Raw genomic sequence first — 16747 nt, forward strand, 5'->3', positions numbered from 1 at the left:
AAAAGTAATGCCTTTTAGAAGTTCAAGCCCAGGGCTGCTAGCATCACACACAGCAGGTCAGTTCTTACTAGTCATGCAGAAGTGGCATAGTAACATCCCTGTGGGTAGGCACAATCACACTGATATCCTCTCCACACCTCATCTTTACTTCTGACCCAAAAGGTCACCAAAACATGCTTGCCAGACTGGGGGTCCAAATCCTGGAACCCTCTGGCCATACTGAGACCACTGGCTGATAAAATCCAGAGGGGTCCTTAATGCTACAATCATTACGTACAGGCCATTTTCCTTTACTTTAGAGGAAACTCAGAGCTGGGAGAACGTGAAAGAGGAACAATACTTTGCTGCAGGATCAAGGTCTGCCTGAGTTTGGACCAGGCACTCTCCTTCACATACAAAATCAGGGAATACATGTCTAAATTGAAACTCTGGTCTTTTTTAGGAGACTGTGAGTTATAAGTAACCCTGGAGTATGCTCCAGGAATGGAAAGGAATGACTGTCGCAGTCTCTGGCTGCATGGCTGAGGGAAGTGAGTGGGGAACTTGTGTTGGGTTTCTGCAGTGGAAAAGCTGGAACTGCCCAGTTCCTCCATTCTCCCTCTCTCCTACCGCACCAGCTTCATCCTTTCTTAAATAGAAAAAACAAATAAAACCAACCCTTTTACCCACTATGTATTCACATAACATTGGGCAAGGCTATACCAGTTGAAACAAGTAGACCTGGGGTGGCCTTTCCTTTGCTAACTACAGAAGTCGGACAGTAGAGGAGCACAGCACAGATGTTCAAGCTAGCCAGGCATAAGTGTGATCAGGTGCTTGTGCAACCCATTCCTGTAGCACTAGGTCCCACTTAATAAATTTTGCCAGAAGCCTAACTCATAGGCCAAGCCAAATAAAAAAGGCTATCCCACACAGGAAACCTGGCAGGTAGGTCCATACAGCTCTGCACCATGCCATGCAGACACAAGCTTGAGCCTGCACTAACTCAAATATTATAGCTGGGTTTTGCAGAAAAAATATTCTTGTTATAATGAAGAATTTGGGCTATATCACAGGTTTCACTGCTAGCCAATGGAAATTCACTGTGGTGGGTAAAGTACCTTAGCTTTCTACATGAAGCAGACGGAGCCAGGAGCACAGGAAATGGTGTCTGACTATTCAGGATTTATGGTCTGTTAGAGCTCGGCACCTAAACCATTTTACCCAATCCCAATATTATGTTTTTCCCATGTTTTTCTTTTCATTATTCCCAGTCTGAACCTTTCTTGTTTCAATTTATGCCTGCTGTTTCTTGTCCACCCACCTATCACCACCGTGAAGAGCCTGGCTTTGTCTTCTTGAAGACCCCCTCATAGGTCCTGGCAGGTGCTATGAGGTCCACCTGAAGCCCCTTCTTCTCCAGGCTGAACAAATCGGGTTCCCTTAGCTCCTCCTCACACAGCTCCGGCTCCAACCATCTTGGGGGCCCTCAGCTGAACTTGGCTCCAATTTTTCAATGCATTTCCTGTCCTGTGACTCAAAAAGACACAGTGTCTAGATGTGGTCTAACAGGTGCTGAGCGGGATAATCCCTTCCCTCAAGCTCCTGGCTGCGCTCCCTCTAGCACAGTCAGGATGCTGTTAGCCTTCTTTGCTGCCAGGGCACACTCCTGACGCACAGCGTGCTGTCTGCCAGGACTCCCCGGGGCCTTCTCAGTAAAGCCAGTCAGCTCCAGCCTATATCAGTGCAAGGACTTGGCATTCCCAGATGAAGGAAACTTTTCATTTGTCCTTGCCGAATTCCATAAGGTTCCTGTTGGCCCATTCCTCCAGCCTGCCTAAGTTCCTCTGTATGGCAGCCCTGCCCACCAGCATACCCACTGTTCCCCCCAATTCAGTGTCATCTGCAAACCTGATGAAAGTGGACTTCATCACGTCCTCCAGGTAATTGATAAAGATGTTAAACTGGAGAGTCCCAGTATACAGACCCCTGTAGCACTCTATTTGTCCTCTGGGTAGAGTACAACCCATTAACCACTCTCCTCTGAGCCTAATCATCCAATTGATTTTTACCCATCTGGTTGTCCACCCATCCAGACCATAACATCCTAACTCAGATGCAAGAATGATGTTGGAGACAGTGTCAAAAGCCTTGCTAAAGTTGAGATAAGTGACATCCACTGCTCTCCCCTCATCCACAAATCCAGTCATTTTATCACAGAACGCAATCAGGCTGGTCAGGCATGATTTACCCATGGTAGATACATGCTGATCGTTCCCTATCAGCTTCTCCTCCTTCATACGCCCAGAAATGTACTCCAAGAGGACTCGCGCCATTAAGTTCCATGGGGACCAAAGTGATGCTGATCAGCTTATAGTTCCCTAGACTGTCTTTTTGGCCTTTTTGAAGGCTGCAACATTCACCTATTACCAGTCATTAGGAGCCTTCCATGATCTCCATAACCTTTCAAAGGTGATAGAGCGGCCTTGCAGAGACATCAACCAGTTCTCTCAGCACCTTGGATGTGGTCTGTCTGGTCCCATAGAGCTTTCCAGTCAAACACTCACAAGTAATCCCTGACTCAACCCTCAGCTACTGCTGGTAGTTCTCTTTGAACCTTTGCCCTAAGCACAGAGGAATGGGATAGCTTGTTGGTAAAGAAGGCAAAGAAACCATTGAATACCTCAGCTTTATCCGTGTCTGCTGTCACTACATCACCTCCTCCATTCCGCAGTGGTCCCACATTTTCCTTGCACAGTCTTTTTGTACTAAGATACCAGTGGAAGCTCTTCTTGTTATGCTTCCCATGCAAGCCTCAACTGCATTTAAGCTTTGGATTTCCTGAGGCTAACCTACAAACTCAAGCAATGTTTCTAAATTCTTTCACTGTAGCCTGTCCCTGCTTCCATCTCCTCTATACTGCCTTTTTGCATTGGAGCTCTACCAAGCTCCCTGTTTAGCCACACCAGCCTACTGATACATCTGCTTGTAGACATACAGTGAACACAAGTCAGCTGCCTAAGATCTTGCTGCTTTATAGCAGGAATACTACAGTGTTCTTCCTGCTCTTGGAGAGCCAGGATTTTATGATCTCCTATATTCTGAAAATTGTCATCTCACTCAGTACAAGCATTAACTCCTGCTCTCCCCAGGTCCAGAATGCACATAAGATACAGATACACATGGTAAATACAATGTTTTTAAAACTAATTTGAATTAAAATGATCACAGAACCAATATATCCCATTACGAATATATTTTCCTCAAATTTTTCAAACAATCTCACATGGGCATTAAGCAGATCCACTTCTTTCACTGCCTTTAATCTTTTCAATCACTTTAAAAAAAAATAATTAGCACCTAGAGCAATGGAGTGCCACATTCTTGACCACAGGCACAAGAATATACAGGCATCTCTATTTAGTTTCCCATACAGTCTTAAATAGTACCTTGTAGTTGTAGTTCAACTGGCTGAAATGGTTATTAAGAGATGTAATTTGACACTGTGTATCATGATAAAAATGGTAAATGTGTCACAGAGAGAGGGATTAATTTATGGTTATTTGGAAAGCATTGCTCTAGATTGTCTTGCTTGAATATGTTTGCACAGGTACAAAAGCCATGAATTGCCATTTCTTTTTCTCCTCTCTCTTTTCTGTTGAAGCCATACGTAACCCACTCAACATGCGTAAGAAAGAATGGGCAAGATCAAAGCAATAGCTTAATCTGGGTTGCTTGTGTGGTAAGGGAGAACAGCAAATGGTAGAAGAATTCTCTGCCTACCTGCTGCGTGCAGCGTGCCCAACCACAGCCCCAGGGCTCCATCTGCTCCTGGCCTGGAAAGGTTTCTCCATGCGGATGTTTCAACACAGGGAGGAAAAGTTTCACTTGATTTTCATTAGGTGAGTGGGACCAGGAATTTGCATCCCCCTGTTTTGCAGACAGTAGTAGCAGCCTACCGAAGCATAGTCGCTAACTACACAAAAATCTCCGTGGCTGGGAAGTGTGTGTGATCATGTGAATTTCTGAGTTCTGAATCCCTAAGACCCTCAATATCATCAGTGCTATACCTATGCTTAAATCCCATGGAAGTCCTGTGCCTAATCAAGTGCAGATCTACAGATGTTGGAGCAGTAAAGGGGCTGTAGCTCCTCGTTGGTATGATGCAGTGCAGCACGACCTTCTCGTAAGATGCAATTTCATTATGTATCTTCCCTTTCCATTCAGATAAGAGCTGCATTTATCTTCGCTTATGTGTTTTACAAAGCAGGCATAACTTTTAAAAAGTAGCCAGATGCCAATTATTACTTTGGCCTTATTGTTTCAGACATAGTTCAATCCTTAAGAGTACAACAAATATAAGTAATGTCTTTTTGGAAACAGATTTCAGTCATGAACCCCCTGTTCATTTTTTCCCTTTACTAGATGTTTCAAGCCTTTCCTATCTTATTAACCTCTCAGCAGTGAATTGTCTAGCAAGAGATGCTAATTTTCCCAACTTCATACAATAGAAGTCTTTCTGTCAGTTGCTCCACAACATTCCCTGAGCACGTGGGGCACTCTACCATGTGGAGGGTGGAAGGAGCAACAATGATGATCAGTCAGTCAGTAGGAGATTAAGTAAAACTGTGCAGAAAAATGTGAATACAGAGTTGGCGGATGCTTAGCATGTGAACTGAGGAATTTATTTCCCACTGTGAGCCAGTTTTTAGGTCTTGCAAATGCTTTAAAGCTTGACAGAGGAAATCTAAAAGGTTGTCAGTAGATCCAAAAAGAAATCTCAGTTCAATATCTCAGGAACCCCAGAGCTTTCTGTAAGTTCACATATGCAAGAGAGAGAGTTTTCTCAAGACCTGAAGAAGTAGAAATAAATTTTCTGCAAAACTAAGGACAATTACAAGCCTTTCCTTCTGAAAGGCACACTTTTTCCATTCCTCCTTTCTCAGATATGAACATTTTCCAATGTAGGCACATACCAGTGGTCCCATTTAAAGTTTATGCAAGGAATGTATATGACTGCACTGCACTGTTTTCTCCTTGGACAGGACAGTGTGTGACACATGGTAGTGACTGTGCATGCCATGCCACTAAAAGACTCTCATAAAAGAGAAAATAAGAGCATAATAATAATAATAATAATAGCAGAAGAACCCTACATCAAAACTATCCAACTAGCCATGACAGTCTGGGAAGCAGAGGAGGGAGGTTATGGAATAAAGATAGGTATCCTTGCTTATCCTCCCCAGTTGTTCTAATTACATATAACTCATTAACTTCTGAGGATTCAGGCCGTGGTTCCTCCCAACACACAAGGATCTGGTTCGTATCTTAGAGATGTCACACTGCATATTCTATCATCAGTCCCTATATTCATCCCCTTTTGGTCGTTGCAGACAGGTAATTTTCTCTATGCATAGAGAAGGGTATTTAGCCTCACCAGTGGAGGTGTGGCTTACTAGAAAAGCTGGAAATGAGGGCCAGCTGCTTGTATTGGTCAGCAAAAAAATAGAAAGTAGAGGAGAGATTTGGAAAAGGTTGAAAAGAGCCCCTCAGAAGCCCAAGCCTGCATTGGTCCATCTGGAAGACCAATTCTGGGGGAAGAAACCAGAGAAAGCCTTGCAGGAACACAACACAATCCTACACTGAGAAAGTTGTTTTCATTTTTTTGCTAATAAGGTTAGCAAAAACCTGAAAATAAAGATTTTCTAGAGAAGAGCCAGACTGGGACATGCAAAGATGTCCCTGGAAGGAAAGAGGTTGCTTACGTTTGAGGTAAAGTGTGCCATTCAGTATTGGGCACCCAAAATGTGGGTAATGTGGATTCCACTGATCCCCTGAACAACTGCTTCTGTGGAGCTGGAAGGACTCTCAGGAGAAGACAATCAGTTTAGTGTGGGGGAGGCTGGAGAGAGCTTTGTGTCTGCCATAGGTCCAAGAAGGAAGGAAGGTCTTACATTTGCTTTGTGTTTACCTTACCACAGACCATGTGAAACTGTGACTCAGCTTCAGAGATACCACCCACACTACTGACCGGAATGAAAGGCTGAGAAGCTCAGAAGTCTCTGGAAGGAAGCTAGGGCTGATACAACTTAAAACTTGGGTGGGTTTGCTCTAGGAACTGATCCTGCTAGGCTTTGACACAAAGAAAAACACAGACTTGGAGGGCAAAGAAAAAGAGCGTAACAACATTTTTCATTCACTATGTCAAACATGCTTGGAACCAAGTACATACTTATATGGCATACACAGTCTCTTCAAGTTACATTGAGTCAGTCCCTTTAATCAACCAGCCCAGACTGTTACTTGACTCATTTTAAGCAGCCTTTATATTTACTTCCAAATCACTGCAGAAAACACTGAACTAGTCTGGTCCAGGGATTTCTCTCACCTCACTTTAGTTATCTGCAAGGTACATGTCCACATCAGGCGCAGCCACCATAAACTTCTTTGCAGTCAAGAAGCAGACACAAATGATTCTTATGATCTATTTTCAGCTATCTACTTTACTACGAAAAAAATTGGCCCACAAATGTGGCTATTTCTTTCCTATTTGTAGTGGGGGGTCTAGCCAGGTAGCTCAGAGATACACATAGGCACTTGGTCAGCTGAATCCTACCCCGGTTTCTTTCACCGTGCACCAGAAACCCAAAAGGACTTAATGCAAGGTCAATTACTTCTTTCCGAGTATACCTAGATGTAGAAGTGTATGAACACAGCATTAGTCCTGTACAACAAATTACATCTTCATGGTACCATATAAACACTAACTACACAGCGATTAGATGATCCTATTAGTAAAATAATGCACAAAATACTGACCTATTTATTCTGTTGCTATTATGTAAAATTAATGAGCTGTGTTTTTTGACCACTGATTCATCCTTCTTCCAAATACCTGTGTATTAAAATTTAAGTGACTTAAATAGCTCCACAAAATTACTGGTAGGCAGAAAATGGCAAAGCAAGTATTTGAAATGCACTGCTACATACTGTAAACACTTAGAAGGATATATGAACATAAGGTCCCATCCCAAATCAGATTCCAGAGTAGAAGAATAATTGTGTTTAAAGGTGCAGGGACACTGCTGTTTTAAGTTTGTTTGGTTTTATTTTTTAATTACTGCCTTGTAAATAAACTACAAAATTTTCCTGGTAGCTAATTCATCATCCTTTTCCCTCCCCTCATCCAGCATGTCTGAGAACAATGTCCAAGTGAGGAGTTATTTACTGTAGAGGATGAAAACACTCACTACATAAGAGGAGCACATACAAGAAGTGGAAATATGTCAGGAAACAAAGCACAAAGTCAGACACTAAAGAATACAATAAACTATTAGCAGCTGTAAGTGAATTAAAATATTCGTTATCTGTGTGAGTAAATTCTGTGGTTGCCACATTGAAAATCATAAAGGGAAAGGGAGATAGTTGGACTTTAACTTATTTTTCATAGTCTATACCACATCTTAGCAGAGAGCCTCAGTGTGCGGACAGCAGAAACCACTTCACCTTCCTTAATGATTTGTAAGTTGAAGTATGCTAGTAGAACCACAGATTGTTTTCTATCCAGAAATTGCATACATACTGTGTGTAATACTTATTTCTTCCTGAAGGTTGCCAGGCTAATAGGAATGCAGTTTAACTGGTTTAGGATTTATGAAAGAAAGGAAAAAAACCTCAAGCCTGTTTGCTTTCCTATGAATCAAAACCTACTTGATCAAATGCTTAAACTTACCAAAACATTGTGAAAGAACCTGAGGCTGGGTTCAGTAGAAATTGAGTAGTTGAGGTAGGCCTGAAGAAATATATTCACAGTAACTCCCTGTTTATAAATACTTGTCAGTTCATTGCATTTGCAGCTGAGATTCCTCCAGCCTCTGCCCCCAAAAGGGAATCCCTTATGCAGGTGGGAGTAACCACAGATTTTCCCAAACTCATGGTCTTTTGAAATAAAGATATTGTTCTCACGTGTTATACTAACTTCTGATGTTGCTTCAGCACTTGGTGAATCAGAAACAGTTACTATTTGGAACTCGCCAGCAGTATCAGGGCTGGTTTTCAGAGGATGTAAGTGCATCAGCGGGCAGCATTTCTCAATCTGGCACCAGAAAATTGTGCATTAGAAATAAGATTCGTGTTCTCTAAGGGGCATCCAGCTCCTGCAAACACCCGAGTGCCCTATGGGAGTTTATCATTGCAGAGGACACGCAAGCTCATAATCTAAAGTTCAAGGTTACAGAACATGTATTCGTGCTTACTCTAAGTAACAAAAAGTGAGACAAATGTTGATATATTGTGACCCATTCATCTCTATTGAGACCCTTGAAGTCTGCCAGGATGTAAACCTGACTCAATAAAATATATTCCAGATACTAATTTCCCTAAAATCACATATACATAAGAACATTCAAACACCTCTTTATGAACAATTTGAATTTCATAATGAAATCTATATTCTTTCAGTATAAACAGATCACTGTGATGATCTGATTTTTCCTTTTAGTTAATATGGGCATAGCAGCCCACAGTGTCTAGAGGTGCAGAAGCATGGCTCAGACCATGTGAAGGCTTCTAGAGGCTGCATCAACATTTCTTATCTAAAAGAAAAATCATAATAATGGTTTTCCATCTATCATCTTAAAAGAGAAACAAAGTCCATGTACTGTACCTTCCATAACAAAGACAGAACATGGCAGTTTATCTGGCTCATAAGTTTTGTGTTTATTTTTAAACCGATCTGTTAGTACTGAAATTAATTAATTTCAGCACAAGCCTAATCAATCAAAGAGAAAAAAGGAACAGTTTTGCCTTGGTCTGACCCACTCTGCACCCTCACTTTCACTAGCTCTGATGCAAAGGAGGAAGAGGGAAACCACAGCTGGGGGAACAGGATCACTTCATTTGGCAGCAGCTCAGTTATACTGGCTTATGTGCAGCCTGAACTACCACGAGAAAGTTTTTAAACACCAGAGGTATAGGATTCTCAGAGGCTGGGGTCAAAGACAGTTTTGAGATGAAGCATAGTCAGTAAAAGGATTACAGGTCTGCCCGTGATTTGGTTGTTGAAGAGCTCCCTCTCAGCCTTATAACTCCAGTATTTACTGGAAGTACCAACAGATGCCAGTAGAATAAGACCCTGCTACCTTAAGCAAACTGAAACTAACTACAAATATAGAGGTTACCTATGATTCACTTAATGATGCCCATGCTTACATTCAAATAGCTCTTTACCATCCTACTAATAGTCATCAGATAAGGCCTAATTATGTGTATACATTCTAACACAGATAAATCCTTTTTATTTACAATGGAATAAACTCAGAGTGCTTTGAAATCCATAGGCTCACTCCTTTTGCAGCAGTGTTTTTATGCTACTTCAAAACATTACAGAACTTTTTTATACAAGCATATTTTAATATGCCTCCCTGCTTCTCCTTCCTGAATTCATTCATCACAAAATGAAGCCACCGTTGTCTTTTGCTTAATTATCCTTTGCCTTCTATTGGATTTTTAGCCAGGAATTCAGTCAATAAAACAAACAGTCCCCAAAAAGCAAATAAACTGCAACTAAGGAAAAAAAAGTTACACTGATAGTTCATCAAAACACTAGATACATACTCCTGACCAGCGAGAGATAAGATTGGAGGCCAACACGTTATGATTAAAGATTAGCACATCAAGCCCTGACTGATGATAAAGTGAGAAGAGCCCCATGCTACCAGCAGCTCTAATGGCACAGCGCTGTGCTGTATCCAGGGGGAAGGGGGAGGAGGATAATATCAGGCTTGCCCGAGAGAAGCTGAGGGACGACGTGCCACGGTTAGAGGGAGCGGGTGCTAGCGAGGGCACTCGGCCTGTGTCTCCGAGATGTGTGGGGTACGCTGGGGTACAGCCAAAGTTGAATGGAGTTGAGCTAGGGGATACTGAGGCAACAGGAGCCAAGAGGGAAACGCCAGTGAAATGCCTCAAAGCACGCAAGGGGTGTTCTTCTATGAAGGAAACACGGACGACAGCCCAGCTGAAGTGCCTCTACACCAATGCACGCAGCATGGGTAACAAGCAGGAGGAGCTGGAAGCCATTGTACGTCAGGAAAACTATGATATGGTGGCCACCACAGAAACGTGGTGGGATGACTCGCACAACTGGAGTGCGGTGATGGATGGCTATAAACTCTTCAGGAGGGATAGGCAAGGCAGGAGAGGTGGTGGGGTAGCCCTGTACGTCAGGGAGTGTCTGGAGAGTTTAGAGCTCAATGATGGTGATGATAGGGTGGAGTGTTTATGGGTGAGAATCAGGGGGAAGGCCAACAAGGCAGATATTGTAGTGGGAGTCTGTTACAGACCCCCCAACCAGGATGAGGAGACAGAGGAACTATTCTATAAGCAGCTGGGAGAAGCCTCACGATCGCTAGCCCTTGTTCTTGTGGGGGACTTCAACCTACCAGATGTCTGCTGGAAATACAATGGAGCAGAGAGGAAACAATCTAGGAGGTGCCTGGAGTGCGTGGCAGATAACTTCCTGACACAGCTGGTGAGTGAGCCAACGAGGGAAGGTGCCCCGCTGGACCTCTTGTTCACCAACAGAGAAGGACTTGTGAGCCATGTGATGGTTGGAGGCTGTCTTGGGCAGAGTGATCATGAAATGGTAGACTTTTTGATACGTGGAGAAGCGGCAAGGGGGGTCAGCAAAACTTCCACCTTGGACTTCCGGAGGGCGGACTTCAGCCTGTTTAGGAGACTGGTCGAGACAGTCCCCTGGGAGGCAGCCCTGATGGGCAAAGGAGTCCAGGAAGGCTGGACATTCTTTAAGGAGGAATTCCTAAAGGCACAAGAGCGGGCTTTCCCCAGGTGCCGAAAGACGAGGCGGCGGGGAAGAAGACCGGCCTGGCTGAATAGAGAGCTTTGGCTCGAACTCAGGAAAAAGAGGAGAGTCTATGACCTCTGGAAGAAGGGGCGGGCAACTCAGGAGGACTACAAACGTGTAGCAAGGCTGTGCAGGGAGAAAATTAGAAGGGCCAAAGCTGAGCTAGAGCTCAATCTGGCTGCTGCTGTAAAAGACAACAAAAAACACTTTTTCAAATACATTAGCAGCAGAAGGAGAGCTAAGGAGAATCTCCAGCCCCTAGTAGACACTGGAGGGAACACGGTGACCAAGGAAGAGGAAAAGGCTGAGGTACTTAATGCCTTCTTTGCCTTACTCTTTAATAGCAGGGCCAATTGTTCTCTGGGTACCCAGCCCCTGGAGTTGGAAGATAGGGACGGGGACCAGAATGGAGCCCCAGTAATCCAGGGGGAAATGGTGAGTGACCTGCTGCACCACTTAGACACTCACAAGTCTATGGGGCCTGATGAGATCCACCCGAGAGTACTGAAGGAACTGGCAGATGTGCTCACCAAGCCCCTTTCCATCATTTACCAGCAGTCCTGGCTAACTGGGGAGGTCCCAGTTGACTGGAGATTAGCTAATGTGACGCCCATCTTCAAGAAGGGCCAGAAGGAGGACCCGGGGAACTACAGGCCTGTCAGCCTGACCTGGGTACCAGGGAAGCTGATGGAGCAGATCATCCTGAGTGCTATCACACAGCATGTAGATAATAACCAAGGGATCAAGCCCAGCCAGCATGGGTTCAGGAAAGGCAGGTCCTGCTTGACCAACCTGATCTCCTTCTACGACAAGGTGACCCACTTATTGGATGAGGGAAAGGCTGTGGATGTTGTCTATCTAGACTTCAGTAAAGCCTTTGACATGGTTTCCCACAGCATTCTCCTGGAGAAACTGGCTGCTCATGGCTTGGACAGGTGTACTCTTCGCTGGGTTAAGAACTGGCTGGATGACCGGGCCCAAAGAGTGGTGGTGAATGGAGTTTACTCCAGTTGGTGGCCGGTCACAAGTGGTGTTCCCCAGGGCTCTGTGTTGGGGCCAGTTCTGTTTAATATCTTTATCAATGATCTGGATGAAGGGATCGAGTGCACCCTCAGTAAGTTTGCAGATGACACCAAGTTGTGTGGGAGTGTTGATCTGCTGGAGGGTAGGAAGGCTCTGCAGAGGGACCTGGACAGGCTGGATCGATGGGCCGAGGTCAATTGTATGAGGTTTAACAAGGCGCAGTGCAAGGTCCTGCACTTGGGCCACAGCAACCCCATGCAACGCTACAGGCTTGGGGAAGAGTGGCTGGAAAGCTGCCAGGCAGAGAAGGACCTGGGAGTGTTGGTTGACACCCGCCTGAATATGAGCCAGCAGTGTGCCCAGGTGGCCAAGAAAGCCAATGGCATCCTGGCTTGTATCAAAAATAGCATGGCCAGCAGGAGCAGGGAAGTGATTGTGCCCCTGTACTCAGCACTGGTGAGGTTCCACCTCGAATACTGTGTTCAGTTTTGGGCCCCCCACTACAAGAGAGACATTGAGGTGCTGGAGCGTGTCCAGAGAAGGGCAACGAAGCTGGTGAAGGGTCTGGAGCAGAAGTCTTATGAGGATCAGCTGAGGGAGCTGGGATTGTTTAGCCTGGAGAAAAGGAGGCTGAGGGGAGACCTTATTGCTCTCTACAACTACCTGAAAGGAGGTTGTAGAGAGGTGGGGGTCGATCTCTTCTCCCAAGTAACAAGTGATAGGATGAGAGGAAATGGCCTCAAGTTGTGCCAGGGGAGGTTTAGATTGGATATTAGGAAATTTTTCTTCACTGAAAGGGTTATCAAGCATTGGAACAGGCTGCTCAGGGAAGTGGTTGAGTCACCATCCCTGGAGGTATTTAAAGGACGTTTGGATGAGGTGCTTAGGGACATGGTCTAGTGGTGGTCTTGGTAGTGTTAGGTTTACAGTTGGACTCGATCTTAAAGGTCTTTTCCAATCTATACGATTCTGTGATTCTGTGATCCTGCGTTGGCAGTACTTAGAGAGCATGTCCTCCTGCCCGTGCTGCTGAATTCGGGTTCCTCTGCAACCAGCTGGACTGTTCCTCTTTTACACCATGGGGCAGGAGGGGGACAGGGCAGAAAAACCAGTAAGTATTGCTGCTGTGCTGTCCGTCCACTGGTTTCCCTGGGCAATTCTGTCTTAAACAACCAGTGCCACTTACTCATCCCTCATCCACAAGAATGTTATGCTCCAGTCTGTACTTCCAAGACTTTCACATTCCCTGCTGGGGGCAATCCATGAAGCCCATTTTCCCTGCTGTCTCACCTATGCCAAGAGCAACACATTGACTTCCTGCAACATTTTCCCACTTGGTAACTTTGCTCCGCTCTGTCATGTCCCTCCCTACCCACCCAGTCTCCCATACCACGTTCAGGATCCTCCTCTCTGCTATGATGAGATTTTGCGTCTAAGAGGGATTTCTCAGTGTAAATGAAAGGAGAATTGGCCTTTTGACTGCACATTATACTATACTGCTAGAGAGCTACAGTGCCACCAAGTCAAACAATTTAAGCGTTGGCAACCTTAGGAACATGGAAACAATGTTATCGGAACAGGTCAGGGACTTCATTCTGGTTTCAGCAACACCAGCCTAATCGGCCAAGGAGGGTCTCTGGCTCAATGCCAGCCCCTCGGCTGCCTGGTGCCTGTGTGAAAGGACCCTCAAACTCCCTTAACCAGCCAGCTAAGGATTCCCTGCTTTAAAAGGCATCCTGGGACCATGGAGAGCCAAAATAGCCAGGTCAACACCTTTCCTCTCACAGCTCTGGGCACAGAAGACACTTCTGCAGGAAGAGGCCATATCCAGAGTACCACCGCAGCCATACGCACCAGCCAGAAATCACTCCTTAGAGCAGCTCTGAGACCGCTTTAAGCTACTCTGGGGACTGATTTGGTAACCAGCCATCCCTGGGACTGGTGGACCAAACAGGTGGCACATTTATCTTCATCTCCTCTTTCCAGCAGGCATCCCAAGCTCAGTTTAACTGGATCAAGCGAGTGATTTCAATAGTTTTTCCCTTAGTTTGATGAAGCAAAAAGGGGTAGCAGGCAATCAAAAGCCTGGCCCTGCCTGTTAAAATAAAAACTGTCACGCTGCCTCCCAAGAAACCTCAACAATGTGGTGGTATTTGCACACTAATTCATAATATGCACTGGTCCAACCATGACACTAAAGTTCTGTTACCACTGAGTACATACACTATACAAATGACGCTAAATGGTTTCCTTATCATTCACCTTATGCAAAACAGTTTTATGCCTATTTATTTTCACTGGCTAAAGGGGAATGACTCCTGAGTTTGCACCAGTATGAGATCAGAATCCCACATGCAATTTCCAGGAGCATGTTAAATTAATTAATCCGTAAACAAAACAGTCTGCGTTTTATACGATCAACTTCGGGCTTTCTATTTTGATATGTAACTAAATATAGGATTAAGACAGTCTGTGTTCTTTCTTAAGAAAGAGCAGCTCTGCAAATCTAAAAGAAACACAGAGGGCTTTTGGGGCAACTTTTCCAGATCAAGAAAGTAACTGGAAGAAAGAAGCAGATCCTGATACTATCAGAAAAACCCTGCTCAGCTCCGCTCTGGCTTAGGGAGATCTGTTTGTGCAGAGCTGCCTGTGGGTAAATAGAGCTATAGAGCCACATAGGTAGAGAATAAGGTTACTGTCATTTATTGTTTTTAAACTTTCCACCACTTTGGCCATTTTGGCAGACCACCCTTGTGCACATTGCAACACGAGGCATGAGATTAGCAGAGTTACATCTGCTTCCAGAGGGGCTTCTAATCACGCACTCAGATAAGGTGTTAAGGACCATGAATTGTTATATTGACATTACTTTCACCTATTACTCTAGCATCCTTAAATGTTATTCAGCTCTTCCAGAATTGTTATGCCGTACATCACAAAAGGTAGTCTGAATCTTGCTACATAGGATCGCTGTATAAGTAATTTTCATATCCAGGACAATGTATGTCTATATTTTTTCAAAATACTAATTTCTCTCTTCAAATCTCTAGAGCTTATATGTGATGGTTAATCGCTGGCTACAGATTTTAATAATTAAATGCATTTTTCTAATGATTGGTCACTTGGGGGAAGGGGAGAATTACAACATTCAGAACCAGGTATTTTAATTTCAATATATATTAAAGATATGCATACATTACATCACTATACTTGGAATTTAAATAAGCAATAATTTTCATCACCTAAAAATGTTAGCAACTGTTTTTGCAGTTCTGTGACAATGCCAACTTTATGTTAGGCTTCCGTAAGCATAAGAACACAAAGGGGAAAAAGTTTGAACTTTATGCAACAGTTATTTAAGAGAAGTTTTTAGTCCTTTTGGTTGTATAGACAGACCTTCCTATGTACAGTGAATCAATATACTTCTGTCTACTTGTTGACTCTGGTGGACTTGAAGCAGCATCATTAGTTTACCCTGTAACATGCCAAGATGCAGTTATTTACATAAAAATGCCATTAAAAAGCAGTCCAACACAAACATGCTCTTTTGCCATGGAAACTTAAAAATGCAACCCTGATACTAATCTCTTAAAGAATCCAGATTTTTAAAGACTCAAACAGTATATGAATCAGTATATGAAGAATCCCACATGGCACTGAAAATAATTTAAACAACTACTTTCATTTAAATGATTTAGGAAAAAGTATTGCCATAAATTTACTTTAAGGTTATCTGTGTATATGTACATCTAACAGTGAGACCTTACTGTGAAAACCTCCTAAAATTCAAGAAAATCAGTGTTAAAAGGAATGTACAGGTTAAAATGAATGGTATTTACAAGGAAGAAAAAATGACAGCACATGGTATGTAATCATCAGTATAATCCACTACTGCTGGAGTTCACAGAGATTAATTGTGTGGCTGGATAATAAAACTGGAAATGTTTATGACCAAGAGTTATTTGTAATTCCTCTGTGTAAGATAAGGATAATCACATTTCTCGTTCCGAATCATAAACTGATCAACCCAGTTTTCCACCCACTCAGATTTCTCCCTCTGCAGGGCAGTCTCAACAGCTTTAGTGCCAGACTGTGAAGTTAATTGGACATATGGTCTCCAGAATGCAACCCCAAGAACAAACCGCCTACACCTAATTACTTAGGCACATGTCTGAATCCCATTCCTTTCCAAAACTCACCGAAGTCAGGACCTGTAGGCATACGCTTCCAAAGCCTGGAGCCCTTCCCTGAACATAAATGGATGGGACACAAGGTTCACTTTTAAAATAGGTCTAGAGGAAGAATAAGAGGTATCCATCTTCTTATTTGATAGCCAATGGGGTAAAGCACTCAGAAAAGAGGGGAGGCTAGGCTCAGTGCCTTCCTTGGCCTAATGGGGATTCAGTCCCACATCTCCCACTTCTTCAGAGTACAAGAGGCATCCAGCTACAAGGGGCGTAAGGATGAGGAGAGAGCACAAGAAAGAATACAAACTGTTGCTTCTTCCTCCTTTAGCAGCCATGATTTCAAAGCTAAGCAGCTATTACTGCATTTTAGAAGTGTCCCAAACCTATTTTTTTACTAGGTATGCTGGAAGTACAGATGAGTTGTGTTTAGAGGAGCTGACTGCTCCCCACCTAGAGCTTAGATTGGAGTGGGGAAGATGGGGAAGATGGGCATCTCAGGCTGAGGCATTTCTTGTCATCACAAAAGCACAACTGAGAAACACCACACATCTAAAAATAAAGGAATACAGAGTTAACGCCCTAGCTGGTAAAACCTCCGGACACATAGACTTGTATGAAACCTTCTTAAAATCTTATCTTTAAAATTGCAGCTGTATAGGTTGAGGATAAACATCCAGAAACACTGCATGGGATAACA

At 43.8% G+C, this 16747-nt stretch overlaps 1 long non-coding RNA gene across 1 annotated transcript in view; it reads right to left on the bottom strand.

Moving 5' to 3' along the window:
• The window catches only part of LOC142406369 (uncharacterized), an 81016-nt gene that overhangs the window by 33573 nt on the left and 30696 nt on the right, over positions 1 to 16747 (bottom strand). The window lies entirely within an intron of this gene.

The sequence above is a fragment of the Mycteria americana genome, chromosome 2, assembly GCF_035582795.1.
Source record: "Mycteria americana isolate JAX WOST 10 ecotype Jacksonville Zoo and Gardens chromosome 2, USCA_MyAme_1.0, whole genome shotgun sequence".
NCBI lineage: Eukaryota > Metazoa > Chordata > Aves > Ciconiiformes > Ciconiidae > Mycteria > Mycteria americana.